Source organism: Aegilops tauschii, chromosome 4 (genome assembly GCF_002575655.3).
Source record: "Aegilops tauschii subsp. strangulata cultivar AL8/78 chromosome 4, Aet v6.0, whole genome shotgun sequence".
Taxonomy (NCBI): domain Eukaryota; kingdom Viridiplantae; phylum Streptophyta; class Magnoliopsida; order Poales; family Poaceae; genus Aegilops; species Aegilops tauschii.
The window spans coordinates 496110054-496121444 of NC_053038.3; the positions used below are offsets into that span (position 1 = coordinate 496110054).

The 11391-nt window shown below is 52.6% G+C and overlaps 1 pseudogene; it reads right to left on the reverse strand.

Moving 5' to 3' along the window:
* Nucleotides 1-560: 560 nt before the first annotated feature.
* Nucleotides 561-11102, reverse strand: LOC109759588 (butanoate--CoA ligase AAE1-like; annotated as a pseudogene).
* Nucleotides 11103-11391: the final 289 nt, after the last annotated feature.

An 11391-nucleotide genomic window follows, 5' to 3' on the forward strand; every position in this document is an offset into this window, starting at 1 on the left:
AGTTTTTTAGTCGGATGGTGAGTGTAGCGATCATAGGTGCACGCAATGGGTAGTTTGATAGTGCCTGAACTTGTTCTCTACCTTTCCCCTTATTTTGGTTATTCTATTTTGAAATGTGTATTTCCATTGTGTTAAATTAATGGAAATGGGATGGTCTGCTTTTCAAATAAAAAAAGGCAATAACTGAAATGGACAAACTTTAAGTTTTGAAATGTGCAACTATCTAAAGGAGCATACCATTTCACAAAATGAAAATAATATACCCCCCCCCCCCCCCCCCCCATGTTTTGCTCAAAAAATGTCCCAGTCGCTAAGAAATAGGCACTCAGTATGAATATTTGGGATATAATTATGTATAATGACACAACATGCACCTGGTCTCCGCCTCGTGATGCACAAAATCGACCATCATTGTAAAATGAAGGTTAACAACTAAATATTGGTAAACAAATATAACAACCAAATAGTGCTCTCATTGTCATCTACTTGTGTTTCAAAGCTATAGTCACCCCATACAATACAATACCATATTTTGACCGAGACAAATGATCTCACGCGCGCTATTTTAGGTCTTCCCGAGGCTGCCCATAGCCCGATCGAGCCTTCTGACGGAGAATAAACTTTTGAGTCTTCCCCGTCGAATTCTTGGGCAAGTCAGCGAAGACCACTTTCTTCGGTGCCATGTAATGTGGCACCTTATCCCAACAGAAGTTTATAATCTCTATTTCTGTTGCATCGACGTTAGTCTTTAACTTGACGAACGCACAAGGTGTATCACCCCAGTGGTCATCTGGCCTTGCCACGACCGCTGCCTCGAGCACTGCCGGGTGGCTAAAGATCACCGCCTCCACCTCAATCGAGCTTATGTTCTCACCGCACGATATGACGATGTCCTTGGCCCTGTCCTTGAGCTGGATGTACCCATCCGGGTGACTCACAGCAAGATCGCCCGTGTGCAACCACCCTTGGGCCATTGCCTCCTTGGTTGCATTGATGTCCTTGTAGTACCCAGGTGTTACCTCGAAACATCACCTCCCCGATAGTTTGGCCATCATGTGGTAGGCTCTCCATGGTTGTTGGATTCTTGACGTCAATGTCCTGTATACCGATGTGATGATGAAACCCCTGTCGTGCCATGAGCCGTGAGCGCTCCTCGGTCGGCAACGTGTACCACTCTGGCATCCACGTGTTGATGGTGGCCGGGCTGGTAGTCTCAGTAAGACCATACATTTGGTATACTATGAATCCAAGCTCCTCCATCCCGGACAAGATGTCAGGCGGCGGTGCGGCGCCGGCGGTCATGATATGTACCATCACTGGCAGTGGCTTTCGGTCACCAGTTGGTGCGTTAACGATCATGTTGAGAACCGTGGGTGCGCCGCCCATGTGCGTCACCTTGTGTTGTGAGATCTTATCAAAGATGACCTTTGTCGTGAAGCGGCGCAAGCAGGCGTTGGTGCCGCCCTGCATGGCGATGCCCCATGATAGGTTCCACCCGTTGGCGCGAAACATCGGCACGGTCCACAAGTAAGTCAGCATGACAATGATGTTTTACGTGAGAGCCGTTGCAATAGTGTTGAGGTGCGCGCCCCGGTGGCTGTAGACGCCCTTGGGCCTCGCAGTCGTGCCAGAGGTGTAATTTAACACGATGGGGTCCAACTCATTCAGCGGACAACGGATGTTGAGCCGCGAAGGTGCTTCTCTGATGAGACTCTCATAGTCTGTATAGTCAGAGACGATGGACTCGGTGTCGTCTGAGATGGTTATGAGAACCGGAAGCCCCGTGGCAATAGACTCGTCGCCGGCGAGGTTATTCAAGGCGGCTCTCCCAACTCCAAGGAGGCATGACTCGACAAACAACACCTTGGCACCAGAGTGCTTCAGCAACGCGGACACCATCACTACCGGAATCGCACCCTATGCCGACGGCCAGGGCCGTCGGCATAGCCATGACTAGCCGTCGGGTCAGGCCTATGCCGACGGCACCCGTCGGCATAGGGCCGTCGGCAACATATCCGTCGGCGTAGCCAGGATGACCGTCGGCATAGAAAAGCCGTCGGCATAGACCCTATGCCGACGGTGGCCGTACATCTATGCCGACGGCCCTGGCCGTCGGCAACGTCATCGCCTAACGGCGGCCGCCGTCAAGTGCTGCCCAATGGCTTCTCGCCACGTGGCGAGACGCCGTTCAGCATGGGCGCGTCTATGCGGCATAGGCACGCCACGTGTCAGATACTGGGCGCTCCTGGGGCAGGTCTATGCCGACGGCCAGGCCGTCGGCATAGACGTGCCACGTATCGGCCACTGGGAGCTCACGCTAGGCCTATGCCGACGGCCAGGTCTATGCCGACGGCCTAGCCGTCGGCATAGTTTCCACGTGCCGTCCACTGGGAGCTCACGCCAGGCCTATGCCGACGGTGGGGCCGTCGGCATAGATTCTGTCCAGTTTTTTTTTCTTTTTTCTGTTTCTTTTCAGCTCAATTCATTTGAATATATAACAAACAGCATATAGAACAAACATCATATACACAACATCACACAACAAATTGGCATCGCTAAGAAGCATCGCAAAGCATCACACATATAAGTATCATCACCGCAAAGCATCACACATATAAGTATATAAAAATCTCACAAACAACAATAAGATAAGTATCATCACAAGCATACAAGTATCATAGCATCGAGAACAAGCAAGTATCATAGCATCGAGAAAGGCTTAAGCGCCAGGACGTCGAGCACCGCGGAGGTCGTCACCGCCAAGACCGCCGAAGCCCAGGCCGTCACTGCTAGCGGCAGCGCTACCGCCAAGACCGCCTGCGCCTCCGTCTCCGTGGATCGGAGTGGTCGGGCTCCGTGTCTCGGGAGTGTTGCGAAGACCACCGCCAACGGTAGATGCACCTGTTCCCTGGATGTTGAAAAGATATATTAACGGGATATAAGAGTGTGTTGAAAGGCATGACATGCTTTGGGTGAATTGATTGGGGATTGAACTAACCGGCGAGGGGCCAGCGGAATGTGCCACAAACTCCTCAAAGGTCAGCAGCGCTGGTTGTGCTGGAGGACCCTCTGCTGATGGCCATTGAGGACACCTGCCGGCCGCCATTTCCTGAAAAGCGTGCTGCATCTCGCGATCCCTCTGCTGATGGTATGCATGCAGGCGGTCGTGCCACGCCATGGTCTCCTGGCGTGTGTACTCCATGTAGGCCTACAGTATGACATGATGAGACTCATAAAACTACTAAATGCGGAAAATAAAGGGAACAATGAAGATAAAAGGGAAAATACTTACAGTTTGCTGCTCCTGAAAGAGGGACAGTGACGGTGCACTGCTCATGCGCGTGCTCGTGCGCTGGCTCAGGGTCGGGTCGATCCGACGGAGCTGTGTGTAGGAGATAGACGGAGTGATCACAGCATCGAGAACCGCCTCCCGACCGTGCTCCTTCGGCCCCATGCCCACCACCACCCTTTCGTCCAGAGCCGCCGCAATGGGGTCAGCTGTGTCAGGATGTAACGCCAGATACCCTTCGGAGTAGGCCTTCTTCCTCCCCGCGGTCTTCTTGCCGTAGTACTTGGGCTCGCCAGGCTTGGGGTCCTTCCGCGTATGGGCGATCTCCCACGCCTGCATGTGTGAGAGCGGCCGCTTCAGTTTGTCCTCCTGCACCACCAAACAGAGGTTAGTCATACATAAGAAAGTGATGGTAAATAGAAGAAGAAGAATGTTTAATGGGGTTAGCTAGTCATACATTAACTGCCTTGTGGAGATAGTGGTTTCGGTTTCCCTGAGCATGTACTCCCTCCTTCCCTCGGTTAGCCTTGTTTTTGACTCTCATAGCCGCCCAGGCTCCAGCCTCATCACACCAAAGATCCACCAATGCCGCCCAGGACTCGTCTTTTCCATAACACCAGTTTGGACACACCTACATAATACATGTCAACACGAAACGGTGAAATGTACCACAAGGTAATGAAAGCATAATGAAAAATCTTTTATACTTACCGCCAAGAACTCGTCCCTCTCCAAGGTAATGGCCATCCTCCGCGCTTCTTCCTTGGTCATCTTCACACCAAGATAGTCGTGGTAGTATGTCGAGATGGCCACATAGCGCACCTCGTACTGCATCTGGCGGGCCTTCTTCTTGCATTGGCGTAGCACGATCTGGTCCGCTCTGCCCCTGTGCTCCGGGAGAACTCGATGGAATTTCTACAATCATGCACGAAACAAGAATGGAAGAAGCCATGAGTTAAATCATTCATGAAACTAGAATGGACTTGTGCTTCTGAAGAGAACTCACCCAGAAAGTGGTGATCACGGCCTTGGCATGGGTCCCATGCTCCGCGTGGAGGGCCGCTTCCCAGTGCTCCCAGCTCGTGGCCAAGACCCGATGGTCCGGGTGCCTGACTGGATCCGGACAGTACAACCCCGGCCAGTGTAACTTCAGCAGGACGGTGATGAGGCCGTTGGGAATACGGACCCCTTTAGAATATATCCAGTTGCTGCAAAAGAATGAACTATTAGCATGTGACAAGCAAAATAAATAACAACCGGAATGAGCATGTGACAAGCAAAATAATGAAATTATTATAAAGTGGCACTTACTCTTTCCCCGTGGGCTCAATGAGCCACTTCTGCTCCTCAATAGCAGGAACCTGCTTTGGTAGCTTTGCGTTACCACGCAGCCACCCCTTGTTGTCAACCCCCTCCCCGCCAGCACCATCATCCCCGCCACCACCCTCCTCCTCGCCTGCCTTCCCCTCCCCAACCTCCTCCTCATCCTCCTCCTCCTCGTCCTCCTCCTCCACCTCCTCCTCGGCCCCATCCCGAACCTCCTCCTCCTCGCCTGCCTCGTCCTCCTCCTCCTCTTCACCAGAGGAGGGTACCTCACTAGAGGAGGGTACCTCACTAGAGGATGGCCTCGAAGACAACACCCCTAAGTCGGTGAGGGTGCGCTCTTTCTGGCCGCGACCCCCTGTAGTGGCTCTCCCCCCACCTCGCCCTCTAGGGGCTCTCCCCCCGGCCCCTCCTCCTCTAGGGGAACCTCTCCCTCGACCTCCCTGTGAGGAGTCATCGTCAAGTAGCCGGGGGGAGGATTACGTGCTCGACCACTCCGACTAGGCAGGCCAACGACCTTGCGTAGGAAACCCACGCCGTCGGCCTTCCCCTTGCCCATGTTCCACGAACCTGCATTGAAAAGAGAATAAGCAATTAGTAAATTAATGAAATGAAGGAAAAGGCATGAAAATAAACACATTAATAAAAAGGCATAAAAGGCATATTCCTAAACTATAGAAAAAAAGACTTGACACGTACATCTGCTAGAAACCATATGAATCATCACTGTTGTAACCTCTTTCTCGGTCCGTCTCATCATCACTATCAATCATATCATCTTCGTTGTCTGACGGAGGTGGAGGCGCTTCCTCGTTGTCAGCGTCTAAGTTTAACTTTTCTAGCATAAGTATGTCATTTTCATTGACAATGGTCTCACCATCATTCCCAATGGTCTAGCGTCATCGTTTCTAACCACATCATCATCATCACCCAATGGTCTAGCGTCATCGTTTGGATCCACATCATCATCACCCAATGGTCTAGCGTCATCGTTTCTAACCACATCATCATCATCAGGTTGCTCTTGATAGAACACTCCCTCGTATGTCATGGGGTTAATGTTGTAGTAATCGTCTTCATTCGGGTTCGGTAGCTTACCATGTGGCGACACCTTGAACACAACTTCCCAACCCTTTAGGTACTCTTTCTGGCATGGGTAAGGCAGATAATATACTTGTGTAGCTTGGGTAGCCGCAATGAAGAGATCGGCTCCGGCATAGACGATTGATGGTTTAACTTCGACCAAACCAATGGAAGGCGTATGTTTTACCCCCTCCCGCGGATCGAACCATCGACATTTGAACACAGGCAGACTTAGGGTCTCGCGCCCCTGGTGGAATTTAATCTCGTATATATTTTGTACCCTTCCGTAGTAGTCTACTGAATTTTGACCGAGGGTGTACACTCCGGTATTTATAGTTTTGGGATCAGGCCGGCTGTTCTGGTGATCCTCTGTATGGAAGCGAGACCCATTCACATCATACTTTTTACATGTCATGACGGCAGGGTCAAAACCCATGGAAACCCATCTCAATTCATCATCCATAGATATGTTCGGATCTTTTCCCTACAAGTATAATTGAAATTGTTGCGTGCATTAGTTAACTAATAAATGTTGAACTAGGTATTTAATAGGGGAGTGTGGACAATTACTTTCTCCATGAACCAAGCAACAAAATTTTTACGTCCAGGGTTTCCATGACGGAGAAGAGTAAGTGCCTCCACCTCAGTAGGAGGATTCATTCCCGTCCATTCCTCTTGAACGAAATCACTAAAAAAAAGAAAACCGGTGTTAAACCGGGACTAAGTGAACATAAAACATGATGATGTGGAAGACATAAAGGAATGGTGTAGTGGTATTACCTCATCCACACTTCCTCAACTTCCCTGATGTTGTGCAAGATATAGAACATGAGGTCCTCCCACTCTTGTCGTGGCATGTTATAAGGTTTCGAGGCCCCAGCCCTCCCACCTTGCGCGTTGAATAGATAGAGCTTGGGTTGATAATTCGGCTCTTCTATATTGTATCGAGGCACCTTGTTATGCAGATGGGGAACGTGGTCTGGATAGTATGATGTCCTGAGGTCTGACACCTCCTCTAGGATAACTGCCTCAGCTATGGAAGCTTCAATCTTAGCTTTGTTTCCACATTTCTGTCGGAGATGCTTGTTCTGTCTCTCAGGGCCGTACTGCCAGCGATTCTGCACAGGCCCCCCAACAATACCTCGTTCGCGAGGTGCAGAATGAGATGTGTCATCGGTGTAAAGAAGCCTGGCGGAAAGATCTTCTCTAGCTTGACTATCAACTCCGGTGCCTTCTTATGCAATTTTTCAATCACGTATTTACTTACTTCTTTAGCACAGAGCGTGCGGAAGAAATGGCTTAGCTCGGCAAGCACTCGCCAGACATGCTCGGGGACATAGCCTCGTCTGGCACATCTCGCACAGGGGCATGGTGGGATAATTCTCATTGGACGACGGAATATCTCCTTCAAATAGACATCGGTTTTCGCGATCCACTCTGATGTTACTCGATTCCGACGGATAAAACCACTGTACATCCACTGATTATCTGCCATCCTCTGCTTTTTTGCAAGCCACACAACATAATTAAGGATTCATTTAAATTAATCACATCAAATTTTCAGTTTCTACCGCGTTTAATCCACCTACTTCTCTAATAGGTAAAGATGGGTCCTAATCCCACCCGAGGATGTGTAGATTGAGTACGTTCTCCATTCTACCCCGTTCCGAGACAAAATTTCGGCAGCACCTCCCCGCTGTTCTCCAGATACACGTCTCGGCAAAAAGCCGAGAGAATGTGCTCTGGAGAACAATGGGGAGGCGCCGCCGAAATCCTGTCTCGGAACGGGGTAGAACATGGAGAACATACCCAATCTACACATCCTCGGGCTGTCCGTGGAAAACGCTGGACAATCCGAAAGAGCTGCGGTGATAAATATGCAATTGAATGCATATTTATCGATGCAACCCTTTCAGACAAGAGACGCCTAGGTTACGCGACATGACTTGAGAATGAAATCTAGTCACATGATTCGTAGCTCACCCTCGGCTGTAGAGGAAGTATTCGAATAGCTGACGGACGACCGGGGACCAACAGCTCCTACACCGATCACTTCACCGAGATGGAACACCACATAACCTGCACCGTGACAATAATTAAGTACATCACAATATATTCGTCATCTATCATCATGTAACAATCATTGAAGCATAAAAAAACCATCATCATCATCGTCATTTACCATGATCCAACAATCATCATCATTTATCATCTCTTCCGCAAAAAAAAAATGGAAATCTATCATCAACATCATCATCTATCATCATTAACATCATAATCTATCATCATCAACATCATCATCTATCATCTAATTTTTTTGCATTTCTCACATTTCTAACTATCATCAAATCATCTACCATCTAACTATCATCATACATAATGCATCCATCCATCTAACCATCCATCTAATTACATAACTATGAAAAACAACTTAATTCACAAAAAAAAATTGCTACAGAGAGGGAGGGAGGGAGCTCACCATGGGGGAGGGCCGGCTCGGGTGGGGGGGGAGGGCAGGCACGGGCGATGGAGGTCCGGAGCAGGCGGCGGAGGGCCGGCGCCGCGGTCGCCTGGGGAGGCCAGAGGGGGTCGGGGCGGGGCGGCCGAAGGGGGTCGGGGTGGAGCGGCGCGGGGTCGGGGCAGGGAGGCCGGAGGGGGCGGGGCGGGGCGGCCGGCGCGGGGCCGGCGCGGGGCATCACGGAGTCGGGGCGGGGCGGCCGGCCCGGGGTCGGGGCGGGGTGGCTCGGGGTCGGGGCCGGGAGGCGCGGGCGGCGGCGGGCTCGAGGTGGGGCGGCGCGGGTGGGAGCGGGGAGGCGCGGGCGGCGGCGTGCTCGAGGCGGCGCGGGCGGTGGCGTGCTCAGGGCGGGCGCGGCGGAGGTGGGCGGCGGCGGTTGGGGTCGGGGTCGGGTGCGGTGAGAGGGAGAGAAATGAGTGGAGAGGAGGAGGGTGGCCGCGCGAGGGGATAAGGTTGGCCCTATGCCGACGGCATGGCCGTCGGCATAGGCTCGGCCCACATGTCAGCAGCCCGGGGGGAGTGGATAACGTGGACGTATGCCGACGGCCCGGCCGTCGGCATAGATGGGAGGCCTATGCCGTCGGCATAGTTGGCAACTACTTTTTTTTGAAAAAATAGTCCCACCTCGCCGAGGGAAAAGCAATTTGACCTGTTTAAATAGTTCACTAATCCATACGTTATAAGCTCCGGTATTCATTAAACTTATATGAAGAAAATGGACAATTGCTGTGAACTTTGCAGTGCTCGGGCAGCCGGCCCGGTGCCCGAGCACTAAAAGGTTCACATCAATTGTACATTTTCAATGATGAATACCGGAGTTTTTAATCAATTCAATTATTACATGATGATACCCAAGAGGCGGCACGCGTCTCCGGGGTGTGCCCCCCCCCCTCACGGACGGCGCCGCCGCCGGCACCTGGAGGGGGGAAACGGGCGCGTCGGGTCTACACGGAGGGGATCTTGCCGTGGGTCTGGCCCGGATGTTGCTCCAAAGTGTTCCTATGGGCTGACCTACCACAACCGGCTGGATAGGTCCACTGCTCAAAGCCCGTCCGTGCAAAGTCAAAGGGCTAGACCCCGTGGTCAAACGCTACAGGGTTAGGCGGGACGGGGGCCCTGCGGGGTAGCAATGCCACCCGAGCGTCGCACCGGGCCCTCATACATGCGGGGTGGTGTGGTGGCATGTCCCAAGAGGCGGCACGCGTCTCCGGGGTGTGCCCCCCCTCACGGACGGCGGCGCCGCGGGCACCTGGAGGGGGAAACGGACGCGTCGGGTCTACACGGAGGGGATCTTGCCGTGGGTCTGGCCCGGATGTTGCTCAAAATGCTCCTATGGACTGACCTACCACAACCGGGTGGATAGGTCCACTGCTCAAAGCCCGTCCGTGCAAAGTCAAAGGGCTAGATCCCGTGGTCAAACGCTACAGGGTTAGGCGGGACGGGGGCCCTGGGGGGGTAGCAATGCCACCCGAGCGTCGCACCGGGCCCTCATACATGCGGGGTGGTGTGGTGGCATGTCCGAAGAGGCGGCACGCGTCTCCGGGGTGTGCCCCCTCACGGACAGCGCCGCCGCCGGCACCTGGAGGGGGGAAACTGGCGCGTCGGGTCTACACGGAGGGGATCTTGCCGTGGGTCTGGCCCGGATGTTGCTCCAAAGTGTTCCTATGGGCTGACCTACCACAACCGGGTGGATAGGTCCACTGCTCAAAGCCCGTCCGTGCAAAGTCAAAGGGCTAGACCCCGTGGTCAAACACTACAGGGTTAGGCGGGACGGGGGCCCTGGGGGGTAGCAATGCCACCCGAGCGTCGCACCGGGCCCTCATACATGCGGGGTGGTGTGGTGGCATGTCCCAAGAGGCGGCACGCGTCTCCGGGGTGTGCCCCCATCCAAGTGACGGCGGCACTGCCTTGCGTGCAGGGGGCACACCGCGGAGCCCCAAGACGGGCGTCTACGCATGCCTAAACACTTTCACATATGCATCGGGACCCGTGCGATGTTTCGGTGACATAGCTACACCCCGAATCCCCCCACCAACTAGAATTCCCTCCATGTCGACCGTTTCCCCCCTCCGTGACACGGCGATAGCGACGTTCGTAACGGGGGGCAATCGATATACAATCAGGGTATGTTTTTTTAGATAAGGCATAATTATCTTATGCAAAAACAAAAACTAAAATAAAGTAAAAATGAGAAAATAAAGTAAAAATTAAAAAAAGTATGCGACGGCGAGGCCGTCGGCATACCTGTGCACACACGGAGGTGCAGTCCCACGGATCGATGACGTGGCATGGCGCACGGATCAATGACGTGGCAGAGGGGCCTATGCCGACGGCTACACCGTAGGCATATATTTGCCATAGGTAGTATAGAGCGAAATTTAAAATAAAACTAAAAAAATGTATGCCGATGGCGAGGCCGTCGGCATATCTGTGCACACATGGAGGTGCAGTCCCACGGATCGATGACGTGGCATAGCACACGGATCGATGACGTGGCAGAGGGGTATGGGCCAGGTCTATGCCGACGGCATAGCTGTCGTCATAGGGCTGGCACGGGTATGCCGACGGCCGCCGTTACCACCCGTCGGCGTAGGCTCAACGTCGTCAAACGGTCAGCGCTGACGGCAAGGGCTATGCCGACGGCCGCTCCTATGCCGACGGGCCCCGTAGGCGTACCTCGAGCGGTCCCGAGGGCCTCGTATATGCCGACGGCCCCGTCGGCATATATGTATTTATGCCAACGGCTTTTCTACGCCTACGGCCTGCCCTGGGCCGTCGGCATAGCGGCATTTAAACGAAGTTTTTCTGGTAGTGCATGGCCGCGTCATGCCGTGTGTTCAAGGTGCAGAGAATCGCGCCTGCCATGGGCACGACGAAGTGTAGCTCATACATCGCCGGCAAGTTCTTATATTTATCCCCTAATCATGCTAGGGTACCTTCCATGTATAGGCAGTCCTAGATTGACATGTTGTAAAATTACACCACTAGCTAATTGTTTGTACGCTGCAACACTAACTATATCTGACATATGTTTCAAAAAAAATTATATTTGACATATGCCTTACACCCATCGTACTGTAAATTTTGATAAGACTAGCAAGATGCCCATGCATTGCACGGAACATCAAAATACATTTTTTTTTTACAAAACACCTGTTGTGATTGACCCATGCAGTGTTGG